This window comes from Panthera uncia, assembly GCF_023721935.1.
Source record: "Panthera uncia isolate 11264 chromosome D3 unlocalized genomic scaffold, Puncia_PCG_1.0 HiC_scaffold_8, whole genome shotgun sequence".
Taxonomy (NCBI): domain Eukaryota; kingdom Metazoa; phylum Chordata; class Mammalia; order Carnivora; family Felidae; genus Panthera; species Panthera uncia.
The window spans coordinates 18,625,079-18,639,515 of NW_026057586.1; the positions used below are offsets into that span (position 1 = coordinate 18,625,079).

General features: G+C 35.7%; 1 protein-coding gene across 5 annotated transcripts in view; it reads right to left on the bottom strand.

Moving 5' to 3' along the window:
* WDR7 (WD repeat domain 7) overlaps positions 1–14,437 on the bottom strand; it is a 353,598-nt gene that overhangs the window by 289,837 nt on the left and 49,324 nt on the right. The gene's annotated exons all lie outside the window — the stretch shown is intronic.

The window sequence follows — 14,437 nt, forward strand, 5'->3', positions numbered from 1 at the left end:
AAAATGCTATCCCCATCCCTGTAAATGAAAATACGCCTGTGAAGAGTTAACTCTAGCTTTACTGTAATAAGCAACAGTCTGGAAATAGCCAAAATAATCAAGACTGAAAACAAAACAAAACAAAAAAATCAATATTGCTAAGCCCAAGAAAGCATAGTTATTAGAGGTACTTAACTCACAAGAAAAGATGGTTCTCTGCTTTTTAAATATGGATTAAAATAAATCTAATTTTTCTTCTTTCAAAAAAATGCTAGTCCAACTCGTGTGAAAAAAACTGGCCTAGAGTGGAAATGGCCCAATACAGTAAAACCTCATTAATTTTGATTCCGCTAATTAATTGTGAGTTGATGGTTACCTTCACAGGCTGTGTGAAAACAAATTAATGGTATAAACAAAGCAAATGTCTAACCTATTTAAATGTAAAAGGAAAAAAGACCATTCTCAAGCACCACTTTGGTATTAATTTTAATTCAAACAATGAGCAGAGTAATGATAAATAATTCTCAGCTATCTGTTAAATGAAAGCACTTAAAAGATTTGCTAAAACACAATTAACTTGGTTTCTTCTTATCTGTCCTCAAAATTATTATTAAAGAAGCACTTCTTAAAGAATATATAATAACTCCTACCTCTGATTTAGACCCAGCCTCCCCACAAATGAATTGAATTAGCACAATTCCTTTATTACTAAATCATTAAATTCCAGAGATCTTGGTTACAAAGCATCTACAACACCTACAATGACTGATTCCATAATTTGATTAATTCCATTCTATTTCACTTTGTTCCATTTCAACCTGGAAAAGTCACCTGAACGTGACTTAACATCAAGGACATTTCAAGGGGATAATGTAGAAGACATTTAAATTATGTAATTAAAATAGTACAACTAAAAAAATGTGAACCTCATGCATTTAGGCTCCTTTTTTGATCACACACCCATTCATTAAAAAAACTTTGTAATGTATGCCCGTTGTATGTATATTTACAAATTATATACGTACTTCTGTACTAATATACATACCATGTACATTGTAAAACACGCACCAAAAATATGTTTTAGAAGAATGACTCCAAGTTTGAACAAATTGGAGAGGAAAGGAAACACCTTCTTAAATGTCTTGCTAATGTCAGGCAATACCTCAAAGGACAATACATACCTTTACAAAGATTTCACTGTTAATGATTATGGATGTAAATACATATTTTCTGTAATTATAATGGGGGGGGGGGCTGCCCTCCTGCCAGACTGACCAAATGATCACTGCCTTAAACCAACATGTAGCCGATGAAAAGATATTTAAGTTTCCCTGAGAATGTGTTTCATCGTTTGCTCTGCCCACCCTCTGGTGGCTCTGTGGTGGCCAGGTGAGGACCCAGACAACAAGCATCCTCGTCCCTTTTGGTGGCGGCTCTGCTCTTCTCCCAGGTGAGATGTGCCCACTGAGTGTGTGAAACACGTGAGACACCGGTGTCCTTCCACCTGGTAATTGTTCATAAGCTCAACTTCTTAGGGTTAAAAAGGGGGCATAAACAAGAGCTTTAATATTTTGTTCCCTTACCCCAATTAACTGCCTCACAGTTTACACTTTAGCAATCACTTCCAAGTGACTTAAAGAGTGTTCAACTCACAAACACCATTTCAAATGTTTTATTGTTTCGAACACAGAATTTGTACAGCATGGGGTGAGCATCCTATCAACTAGGCCAGTACTTTATAGGTAAAAATTATTCAAACTCACGTTCCAAACACTAGTAATTCTGCCCTAAAAGACGCACCAATGACATCAAAAACTAATTGAAAACAAAGGCTAACAACAATAAACAACAGGATATTTAATAAAAACCGTATTTTTATTTGATGAAAATATTAAGATAACTGGGGCAAGCAGAGGGAGGGAGATACCTGATCAAAACATATACACTCCAGAGCCCATTTCTCTTTCCAAATAATTCTGATCCTCAACCAAACAGAGTCTCACTGAGTTTGCCAGTAAATAATCCTCACGGTACATTAGTGCTGAGCCACAATCACAGAATCAGACAGAGTCAGAATATGCCACCTAGGTCACCCAGCCCGACCTTACGCATTTTACAAGACTTCATTTTAAACCATTCCCAGAAACCTCTTATGTAACCTGTTCCTAAACATCTGCCATGAATTACAGAAATTAGAGACAGCTAGTTTATCCCTTCCACCAGCTCTCTGAGGAGATGATTCTGTTTTCCAATAGCTCCCAGTATAAATGGCATACATACATTTTTCCTACTTTTGCTCATTTGTTTTCTAAATTAAATCTCCTTTTTCTTCATATCATTTCAGGGGCAATCTCTTAACTGCCCCCAAACAATTTTTTTCTTTGAATCTTCTCTAAATATATGATCACTAACTATTGTCTCTCCTTTTAAATGTGCCCATCATCAGACGAGCTATAAATGACCAGCTTCTTTCAGTCATAAATCAATCTCACTATTCTCTTAATCATTATTTCTTGTACTTCCCAGAACTCTTTCTATGGAACATAAATGTGCAGTTAAGATGCATCATTTATCACTTTTAAATATTCCACCTGAAGTGGAAAAGTGCCCAGGAATGTTAATTTCATTTCCACATGTTCATGAAACTAGCTTAAAGAATTTTTTTTTTTCCAGAAATCCATAGCTCAGCCTTCCTTTTTTTTTTTTTTAAGGGGGAAAAAAAAGCTAGAAGGTTTTTCTTTGATAGCTGTTTTAGAAAATAAGACCATGTAGTCCAACCAAAACACTGACTGACCATCTAATTGGTAATGTTCGATATGGAAATAAGACTTACAGAAAACAAGTTTTAACATCTTCATTCATTCACTATATACAAAAGATAATAAAGAAATAGTGAGATAATCAGAATTCCACCTTTCTTCATCTGCTTCTTTATTAATTAAACAGCAAAAAAATATGAAGAATTTAATGTAAGACTAAGAAGATATTGCCTATCAGAGAAAAAAATTAATAAATGACATTGAGAAAAGTTATTAGTTAAGAACAGATGATTTTTATCCTCTCCTCACCCCACAAACATAAATAAATTTCCGCTAAAGTATCTGATGTTTGCTCTTAATCCAGCCACTGGTTTTTAATCAAATTTCATCAAATTTCTGGGTGGGGGAAGATTCCAAGCTTCCAAAATATGAAAAAAGCTACACAGAAAAAGGAAAGATTGCGTTAGAACAGGAGGGAATTTCAATAACAATAGAAAGCACAGAAGCCTAAAATAGCAATTAAGTTAAGCACTCATACAAGCCTGAAAATCCCCAAGAAAAACAAATAAGCAAAGGATGAAACATGTCTCAAAAAAATCGTGAAAATCTTCATAGAAAAATTTCAGTATCTCTAGTAAATAAAGAAATGCAAACTCAAACACCTACCAATTTAGCCTAAACATTTAAGAAATTGTGATCGCAAACAGCCAACCTTTACTGGGTTCTAACTTTGTGCTGGGTATTATTCTAAACACATAGCTAAATTCTAAATGCTGTAATTCATTATAGTCTCACAACCCTCTGAGGTAGGTATAATTATTATTTCCACTTCACAGATGTGGAAACTAAGGCAAGATAAAAACATCTTGTGCTGGCAAGTGACAAGGAAATAGGCACTGAGGATAGAAAATAATTTGCTACTACACCTCAGTAGCCTTAAAAACGTTAATACCTACTACACAAAAATTCTGAGGTTCTAATCTTAAAAAAATTCATAATATCTAGCCAAGGGAGTAATCATAAATTTTAACAAATTTTAAAAGATAGTCAATATCGTATTGTATAATGCAAGAGTTTAAGTTAGGAACAAACTACATACCCAAAGTAGGAGAACTGCTAAGTAAATAAGGTACGCTCACATAAGGTAATGTTCTACAAGCACTAAAAATTACTTTCATGAGCAAGTATAACTTGGAAAAGTATTTGTAGGATATTAAATGAAGATGCCGTGGGCTCAGATAACCATACCTACAATATAATCACGAGTATACAGTAAGTGGATTTTAAAAGCCTACGGGAAAAGACATCCAAATGTTAATTATGGTTCTCTTATAGTTAGAGGGATACCAGGTGACCTTTTACCTTCTTAGCTACCTCTTTTTTCAAACAATTTAACAGTGTGTATCCATTAAACTTATAAAATTGCAGTTAAAAATTATAGCAAATAATGTGTTATAAGTAAGAGAAGGTAAAAGAGGGAATGGTTAAAACTAACAAACTCCAAAGCTGAATAATCAAAGATAAAAATTAAAAGGGAAATTGAAAGAGAACTGAGCAATGCACAGTTCTCTGAAGGAAAATTGGAAATACAGGAATTCAAGAGAATGGATGTATTTTGTTCTATAGCGAATGATATTCAATAATTTAGCACTTTACAATTAAGTATGCGTCAAAATTATATATTTATGTAAATCAATAGTGAAAACATAGTAAAAAATTAGAGAAATACAATTATTTTTAAATACACAATAACATCTACTGGGAGGCAGTATGCATGGTGCATACGTTCAGGCCTTCAAGTCAGACTACTTAGGACCAAATTCCAGCTCGGCCACTTGCTAACTGTGTGACTTGGGGATGTTATTTAACCTCTCTGAACCTCATTTCTCTGTATAATGTGACTAACAGTAATAACCACACCTCACCGAATTACTGTGTGAGTTAAATGAAACGTACACAAGGAAACCAGCACAGTGACTAACATATCACGCATACAAAAGATAATAGTTAAAACTATTTTTACCGTTATTATTATCTCATTATACACCATAAATTCTGTCTTTTAAAATGGAGTTATATTTCTTTTTTGGAACTGCCAATGTGTAGGCATTCACCAGGAAATATGAAGATGTTTATTAATACCTCTGCTTTCATTTAATCTGAATAGTTCCACCTGCATAATCAGTACCATTCAATTACCTTAAAATTAATTAAGTTCTTAGCACTTTTAACAATGCAAGTCAATAAAAGTATTCAATCCAACAACTCAACGACCACCTTTCACTGTTCCTGAATATTTCCTCACACTGCTTTTCCATTGAATTTACTTTATAACTTTTCACTTCATGTCTTTAAAACAGTAAAATGCTTTCTTTAATTTCACTCACTGAAATTAAAGTCTTAGAGACTGAGACAGTCAACTCTGCAGAGACTGAAAGTCATCAAAGTTTTTTTAAGAACTCAAAAGTGCTGCTCTTTTTCCCTTCTGCACCCCAGTCAGCTGTGTCCACTTATTGCCCAAAACCACACCCAAACCTTGGGTTACACACCCAAGATGTAAAGTCTTTGGTCACAAATGGTCCTCTTTCTCAGAGTGCACTGAATTATGACTCCAAGTGACTACTGGTCCTGCCCTTCTATTTTCCGATGCCTCACTTAGAAAGGTGACTTTAAGGCACTATCTATCTGACCTGGTAACTTTAAATCTGCCCACTTGGCCTCAACCTATTCATCCCAATCATCCCTGTATCCTTAACAAGAAATAAACGTCAAATTTACATACCTCTGACATAACTATGAAACATCTTTTTTCCCTTCTCATGGAAATAAATGGGTTAAAATAGATTCTGGCTTCATTTTTCCAACTGGAATACCAAAATAATATGTATATTGCCTAGCAGTAAACTACTAGAACATATATACTAAAAATACCTCTTTGTTTAGTAAGAATGCTGGCTGGCTTTTTAGGTCTATATCAAAGAACACTGGAGAAACCTAACCTTCAGTGTCCACAAGTAGGCAAGAAAGTTGTGCCTCGCCAAGAATTTATGCCTAAGAAAAGCAATAAGTAGGGTCAAACTCCCCCCTTGATCGCGTGGGGTCATGCTACCAAAGGCTTTGCAAAGGTAACAGTCATACCCTTCTTTATCACCCAAATGAGAATGCAGATAACTGAAAATACAAATAAAAAAAACAATAATAATAATTTAATGAGCTCCTATCATAGGCCAAGCATTACCTCCCAACTTTAACACTTTACAGCAGCCGTTAAGTTGCTAGAAAGTGTTGCTAGAGCTCCAAAATGTGAAGTAATCTGCTGAAGTCACCCCAAAATGAAGATACAGATCCAGGTTCGTTTGGTTCTAAAGGCCCTGTTCTCACTGACATGACCGACCAGTGGTTCACGGTTTTAGGTTCCACATGCCGACAGCAGAAAGTTTTCTCCACCTCCTTTTGGAAAGTCTTCACCAATGTCTAATTGGTGTTCAATTAGACCACCAATTGGAGGTGGTCTAATTCACCAAAACTAATTCTGACTTTAAAAAAAAATTATCGTACACTAACTGGCACTTTTTGTTATTTTTGAAATACATTCTTCCTTTCTAATCTCATATCATTCCATTTCATTCCACTTCATTCTGTTGTCCAATCTTTCCTTGGAAAAACATCGCGAATACTTTTCAGGACAGTTTCATATTTTATTATCTTGTTTCTTCCAAATACCCTTCCTAAGTAGAGTAAAATGAAGCGCCAAAAGGGGGGCACCTGGGTGGCTCAGTGGGGTAAACATCCGACTTTGGCTCAGTTCATGATCTCATATTCGTGAGTTTGAACCTGCATAAGGCTCTGCACTGACAGCGTGGAGCCTGCTTGGGATTCTCCCTACCCCCTTCTCTCTCTCTCCATGTATCTCTACCCCACCCCCACCCCCATTTGTGCTTTCTTTCTCAAAATAAACAAACTTTAAAAAAAAGTGTCAAAATGGTCTTACAGACAACTAACCGGCTTGCAGCACATCCAAGACCGTTACTCTGGGGGTGTCTGGCTGGCTCTGTCGGTTAACCGTCCCATCTCTTGATTTCGGCTCAGGTCACGATCTCATGGTTTGTGGGATCCAGCCCCCTGCCTCAGGCTCCGCATTGACAGCACAGAGCCTGCTTGGGATTCTATCTCTTCCTCTCTCCCTGCTCCTCGCCCGCCCCTGCCCCACTCTGGAGCGCACTTGTGCACACACACGCTCTCTCTCTCTCAAAATAAATAAACATTAAAAAAAATATATTACTCTGATCTCTTGGTCATTATTTTCAAAGTAATGCACAAATATAGCAAGTTCCTACCAGCACCTGCCATAGATAGAGCCATCAGGTACTAGTAAAAACAACTTAACGGCTGCAGACTCCTCCATAGAACATACACACAACATACCAAGTACATCTGTAAAGAGGTCATTCGGGCACCACGTATGGTTTTACACACACCCGTAAAGCTAACACATTCCAATACCATACAGATCACCCTTCCTGAAAGTCTTTCAAAACCACCCACAACTGGCCTACTAAGTGCCCATTCTAGGGCCTCTCTGGGAGACTTGTACTCAGGGAAGTCCTACAAGGGTACTTCACAACGTTTATTCTGTTGCCTTATAACTGCCTGTCTTCTAGTCTGGCTCCCTCATAGGATGAAGCTCTATAAAATAGGGACTATATCTTATCGACTACTATATACCTGGCTCTTGAAGGCACCTGGAATATGGTTGGCACTCAGATATTTGCTGAACGAATGACTATTCAAAAATACATTGCACCTAACTGAACAGTCACCTTAAAAAGTCATTATGATTTTCTAACAATTTCCACCATTTTAAGATAAATTTTCACTCATTTTAAAATTGCTTTATGATTAGGTTACTCAAGAAAAATTAGTCTTTAGGTCACACTATCTCTTCAGCTCAAAATAAACAGTGAAATTAATCACCCACTTCATTCACAAAGTTTAGCACCAAATCACTTCTGTTATTAAAACTAAACTTCATGCCCAATGTAATCTTATTTACTTCCAAAGATATGACTTAAGATCTTAAAAAAGCCTTCCTGAGATAAAAGAATATCTAAAATTTTTAAATGTCTGGCACAATATAAGTGTAGCCTGAACAGAGGGATGCAATCTTCTCATTAATATCAAAGGAACCACTCACTGACAGTCTTTTGGTATATTACTGGATTGTCTCAGCTTCCTACACAAGAGATAGGGTGCGTTATGATATTTGAACACATAAATATTCAGAGCAGGAAAAATTAATTGTCTTGAATAAAATAATATGAGAGTAGTAAAAAATTGGAAAACGCTATTACAAAGAATAGAATATACGCCAATCAGAACGGAGAGCCAATACGGTATTGATATATTAATGCGTTTGCCCTTTCAAAATGAGAATGGGTGCTATGCACTTCTACATACTCTGCATACAACTACTTAAAAGCCTGAATATTAGCAAGTCTTCAAAGACTATAAAGATGATGGAGAATTATGAGGGTAAATAGGTGGTATAAACCTATCTCTAAGCTTTTAAGGGATAATTTGGCAATACCTAGTCAAAAGGCTTTAAGAAATCAATATGCCCTTTCATACAGAAATTCTATATCTACAAATTTATCTTAAGCAATCGTTTCAGATGTGCAAAAATATTTAGCTACACTAATTTGTATTCTCACTGTTGACAAGAAAAAAATCTTAAAGCAACATTCTAAAATTTCTGATAAAATAAATTACCAAGTATTAAAAATGATGTTGGAATGTATTTAGTGAGACAGAAAGATGACCAGAACATCTTTAGAAAATATTTGTGTTCTCTGTAACTAACAGTGTATTATTTAATTTAAAAAGATAATAATTAATTTCAAAAAGACAGTGCTGAATGCATAAAAACATATGAAAATGGTCTCAAAATCCAAGAAAATTAAATGTTAAAGGAAAAAAGGACTGTTACAGAACATTATGTACATTGTGATATATTTTAGAAAAACGTTAGTTCTGCCTCCTGCTTTTGTTTCATTTGTATTACCAACGTTTACTCTGCTTGGCTTCAGAGACTATGTCATAATAATAAATATTGCTTTATAAATGTAACATGCAAATTAAATTAATAACAAAAGCTGAAATTCAAAAAGGTGAGATAAGAGCTAATGCAAACAAAAGCTTCCAGTACTTTAAAAAAAAACACACAATATACTAAAAAGAAACCTGATTTGTTAATTGTTCTTAATGGCTGTGAACATTAGCCTACTAGCATACATACAGTCACATACACCATTCATATTACTGTATTTGTCTCTAAGAGCTGGGGATTTAATATTGTCAAGCGAAGGCACAATTAGGTTAGATGCCTGACTTTCCTGTTTTCGCAAACCAATGCTGCCCCCTTCTGGATACTTCTGGAGATTATGGGATAAGACAAGTTTATCAAGATACAATAAATGAAAAGTAATCATATTTTCATCTCTTAAAGAAGTCAGCCTATAGCTCACGTAAAGAAACATATGTATTATGGATACTAAATTTATTTTGAAACATTTTCCAAAAATTCTGTTTTGAATACAAAGTTCTACTAGCAGCACACAACTGGTAATCCAGTCATTCATGCCAAAGAAAGAGGGAAATAGTAAACATATATTAACTAAAAATAAACAAAGCAGAATACTTAATAAAGTCACTTCTTTGGTTCCCTTCCATATGTGTTCCTCTCATTCCCAAAGCAAAGCAGAATCTGAATTTGGTACTCTTTCCAGTTCAATTTTAATAATTGTATTACCTATGCATGTATCCATACATACACGGTATGCACTTGTGTGTTTCTTAAATGTAAATAAGCGGGATCAACAGTATGACACACACACATGTTCCTTGTCACAGGCTGTACTAAGCACAGCCACCTGCTGCAAGTGCAGACAGAGGAAACATGGGTAGCTAGCTCCATGCAAAGACATGACTACCATTCTACAGGTAAGAAATATCCTACTGGGTCACCAGTGTTATTTTTTCACTTCTGCATTTTCATTCCTGTCATTAGTATCTGTCTGGTTTATGAGGGGAAATGTTTTCTAAAGCACTCCTGACATTTTAAAATTATTTTCTTCGTCTTTTTTCAAAGTCTGGTTTTTTTCTCTGAAATTAAAATAGATGGACATAAAAGAAAATGTTCCCGGGTCTTGGAGAGTGGGATCCTTTACACTGGAAGCTAAGGTTAAAAAAAAAAAAAAAAGAAAGAAAAAAAAAAAGAATGATGAGTAAGAGAGAAGGTGGCAGGGAAGTAAGGGAAGAAGTCAGATCATTATCATCTATTAACTACTAATCCTAATGCAAGAGACTTAGAGCAGGTATCCTGCTGTGGGATTTCAGAAGCCCGAAGAACATCTGTCCCCCCTTTCAAGAGCTCTCTTCCTCCAACTCCCCAACTCCCCCAGGGATTTGGTGCACTCTTTGGCCTCCCCTAGCCTACAGTTCAGATTTTGGAAATTCACCCACCTCTGACAGCTACCCAAATATGGGGAGCCTTCTATCTCTAACTGCTCTGTTGCTTAAATTTCTCAGTTATTAAAATAAGACTAAGCTAAAATGCTAGAGTTCTACAATATTAAAACACTCTAGTACTGAAAATCTCTGAAGGACTGTAAGATATTGCACTCAGAGTTAAGGGAACCACACAGCTGGAGAACAGGAGGGAAAGGAGACTTGTTTTTCATTAATAAGCTGTAATACCTTTTGCATTTTATATATCCACTTGTAAAATATTTTAAGACACTACAGTAATATTCTCAATGCAGATGAAACGTTAAAATTAAAAAATTCAAAACTGTAGCAAGCCTGTTTTTACAAGCTTTTTTTAAAGTGTTCTATATGAGTATTAAAGTGGCAATCTAATCTAATAATAATATAAAGGTTCCAAAAAATAATAATGATAATATAAAGGTTCCACTTTAAATTTGAATCCTATTAAAACTGCCTCAGAGCTCTAACACTTGAAAAGCAACATACAAGATAAAAACCACTCTTTTAAAAACAATAAACACAGCTTGGAATGACAAACAAAAATGGTACAGAATGTTATGCTATGCTGTATGATTCAAATACTATTTTAGTAGTTTTCCTTCAGTCTTCTTCCAGGTGTATCTTTCATATAAATATACAATACATGTATCTTTCATATACACAGCACATGTATGTGTACCTTTTGCACATAGGTAGGGCACATGTATATGTATCTTTCACATGTAGGTTTCATGCACATGTGTGTACATGTATCACTCATCTGTATAGAGGGTACATTTTGTTTCATCAAGAAATCAAACCACCAAACAGAAAAACACCAACCTCGAACTGAAGTTTTTCCCTTTACATTCCATAATCTTAAGAAGAAACAGAAATGGCAAATAACCTAGTATTAGAAATTTCAAAACTACAAGTTTCAACATCCACCCCAAAGTTGATACACAAAGCTCACACCATTTTTTGAGTGGTCTACCAAAGCTCCTTGCTTCTTTTGGAGTCCCTGGAATATGCCCCTCCCTTTCCTTTACAGCATTTTGTAGTATCTCTCCTTTACCATATATAGTAGGCCTTGTAGAAGCCTTACTTAACACGCGCCTGATCCCCCTCCTAAAATGCAAGGTTGTACTTCTGGGAACACATAAACACATTACTTGGCAGGGGGCACCTGGGTGACTCAGTCGGTTAAGCATCCGACTTCAGCTCAGGTCATGATTTCGCGGATCTTGAGTTCAAGCCCCGCATCAGGCTCTGTGCTGACAGCTCACAGCCTATAGCCTGTACATTACTTGGCAGATAGTAATACGACCCCCAACAACTTTCTGAATTGTTCTCAATAACCCTTTAGCACTGCACAATCCTGAATTACTTTGATATTTCATATTCAGAACCCAGTGCGGGGCTTGAATTCACGAACCATGAGATCATGACCTGTGCAAGTCCAGGCAACCCTGAACATGTCAAATTTTTAAATAATTAAAACTCCCATTAATAAAAGAATACATGAATTGTTTATCAAAAATAAAGTATATAGAACCACTGAGCCTGGCACTAAATTAATGTTAATTTATAGTAAGAATACGGAAAGGTTTTTTGATACAAAGATGCTAAAACAGCATAAAAATGATGGAGTGGGACAAGAAAGGATGACAAATACCTAGACAGCAGGAATGTAAGTACGTGTCATCTGTCCCCTGAGAAATGTATGTGGAGTTGTGAAAGGTACAGTCTGTCCTCAGAGCTCGTCTCTAGCTGCAGTATCTTTTCTACCTAGCAGGTAGGATTTCATTCTTTCTTTGCTGTCTATGGAAGCTAAGAGACAATGATCTGCTTATTACTCAAAACCTTCTATATCTTGGTAAACATGAAATGAATACAAAATAAAGGAAGAATCATCAACCTTATACGTTCTTGATTATAATTTAAGTAAATTTTAAAACACAGTTCATATTCCTCTGTTTTAGAACATCTTTTCCTGTAAAAGAAAAAAAAAATGCAGGAAGTCAAAATTCAACTTTCTGAATCTACCTACCTAAGATAAAAACCAAAAGTCTATTCTAATCCAAAAAGCAGATGACAAACTTCTCAATATTTATCTTTAATCATTACACTTAATAAATATTTAAAATCTCCCAACTACCAAATATTTTCTGCTAAAAGAAAGTGACACCAGATAAATTTATGAGAGGGACAACCCAAGCATTGGAACTGTCATCTGATGTCATTAGCTCTAAACTTAGCAAGACAGTCATTTGACAAACATTTAGCAAATATCAAATTCTTAGCTTATTTGTTAATCATTTAGGCCCTTTGATCTTCAAACACATTAGGTAATGTCCCTAACTACCGGCTAAATGGACAGCTTATTAACCAGGCAGTCACAACTTGTTAAATTATCACAAAGCTAAAAGCAAGTTTGTCTTAATGGTACTTTTGAAAGTCAATTAAAAACAAGAGAATCTCTATCGTGAAGCCTATAAGTAAATTGAAAATCATACGTTATTTTCCAAGTGCCAGACTTCCTGGTCCATGTCTCCGCCTCCTATATCACCCAGTCCACTAGCACCGTGGGCCGGCCCCACCTAATAAGGAGTCCATTCCCTATGTAGTTGCATGTGTCTACAGGTAGCTCTTTACTCACTAAAAACATTTCCAAATGCAACTGGTCAAAACAAATTTATTGTATTAAATATCCACTTGGAAGTTTTTAAAAAAAGAAACCAGAGTATGCTCTCATACAAACATACAAGCTAAAACACATACAAATTTATGTAGATTCAAACAGAAAACATGATCTCATGTAAACCACTCCCAACTTAACTTTCAATATTTGTAATTTAAAATACATATTTCTCGGGGCGCCTGGGTGGCTCAGGCGGCTAAGCGTCAGATTACTCATTTCTGCTCAGGTCATGATCTCGCAGTTTGTGAGTTTGTGCCCCGTGTTGAGCTCTGTGTTGACAGCACAGAGCATGCTTGGGATTCTGTCTCCCTCTCTCTCTGCCCCTCCTCCCTCGCTCTCTCTGTCTCAAAAAAATAAATAAAAATGTACAAAAATAAATAAATCAGATACCTATTTCTCTAATATTTTTAACGTTTTCTTACAAAAACAAAAAACTGCCAAATCGGGAATGGTTATTCTAAACTGGTATAATCTAAATAATCAATTTCAGGATCAAAAATTAGATATTTCACCAAATTTGCAGTCAGGGATGAAAAAATTCTCATGTTTCACCATAGGGAATACCTACTGTAAAGTAAGGCTTAGGATGGGATTGTAACAGCACTGAAAATCACAAGTGCAATTACAATGGTATCTGTTTCACTGAAATAGACATAAGACTGGTTGCTTAGATAAACACACAGCAATTGTTCACAGTGATGGAGATAAGAAACTAGCATTAATCCCACTGGAGAGAAAGGAAAAGGCAGGATTAAAAAAGAAAGAAGAGAAGGATTAAGAACCTGAATTTTCAAGTCTGGCAGAAAAAAAAAAAAAAGGATAATGGGCACTAAGTCTGCCAACACCACCGCCAACATCAAATCAGACAAATTCTAGCTCTGGCAGAACACAGCAGATAAAACACACTGTTCGGAAGGGGAAGTAAGTAAGCAGAAAGGCCAAGGAAAATTTCGTAGGTTTTGAAATGAGACACCTCGTGAACACTGCATCAGATACACAAGCAAAATGTTCTCCTGTTCAGAAAGATCATAACTGGTGAAGCTGAGTGGGTTTCAGTGAACATGGAATCTGTGTGAGACAACAGTGCGCGTCTGTGCGTCCGCACACAGGTGAATGTTGGGGGATGGTGACCGCGCACACAACAATGGCTAATCACAAGAAAAAGTTCATGATTAACACACAGTGAAAGAAATTATGGGTAAAAAAATGTGGTTCTGTTACTTAGCAGCCCTAAATTTCCCTCCTAAAGCCTCACATTCCTAAAATGATTAGGGTTTTTGACATCATTACATACCCATCACTAAGAAAGCAATCTGCTTCCACAAAAGTATGTACAAAATTCTCCAAAATCATTATCAGTGACCATTATACTTTCCCTTGTCACAGTGTTCACTTAAACAAACACTATTAATAAGCATTGGTAAGTATTTTGCCTCTACCAAAGTATACATTCATCATCTTTCTTGCTTAGATA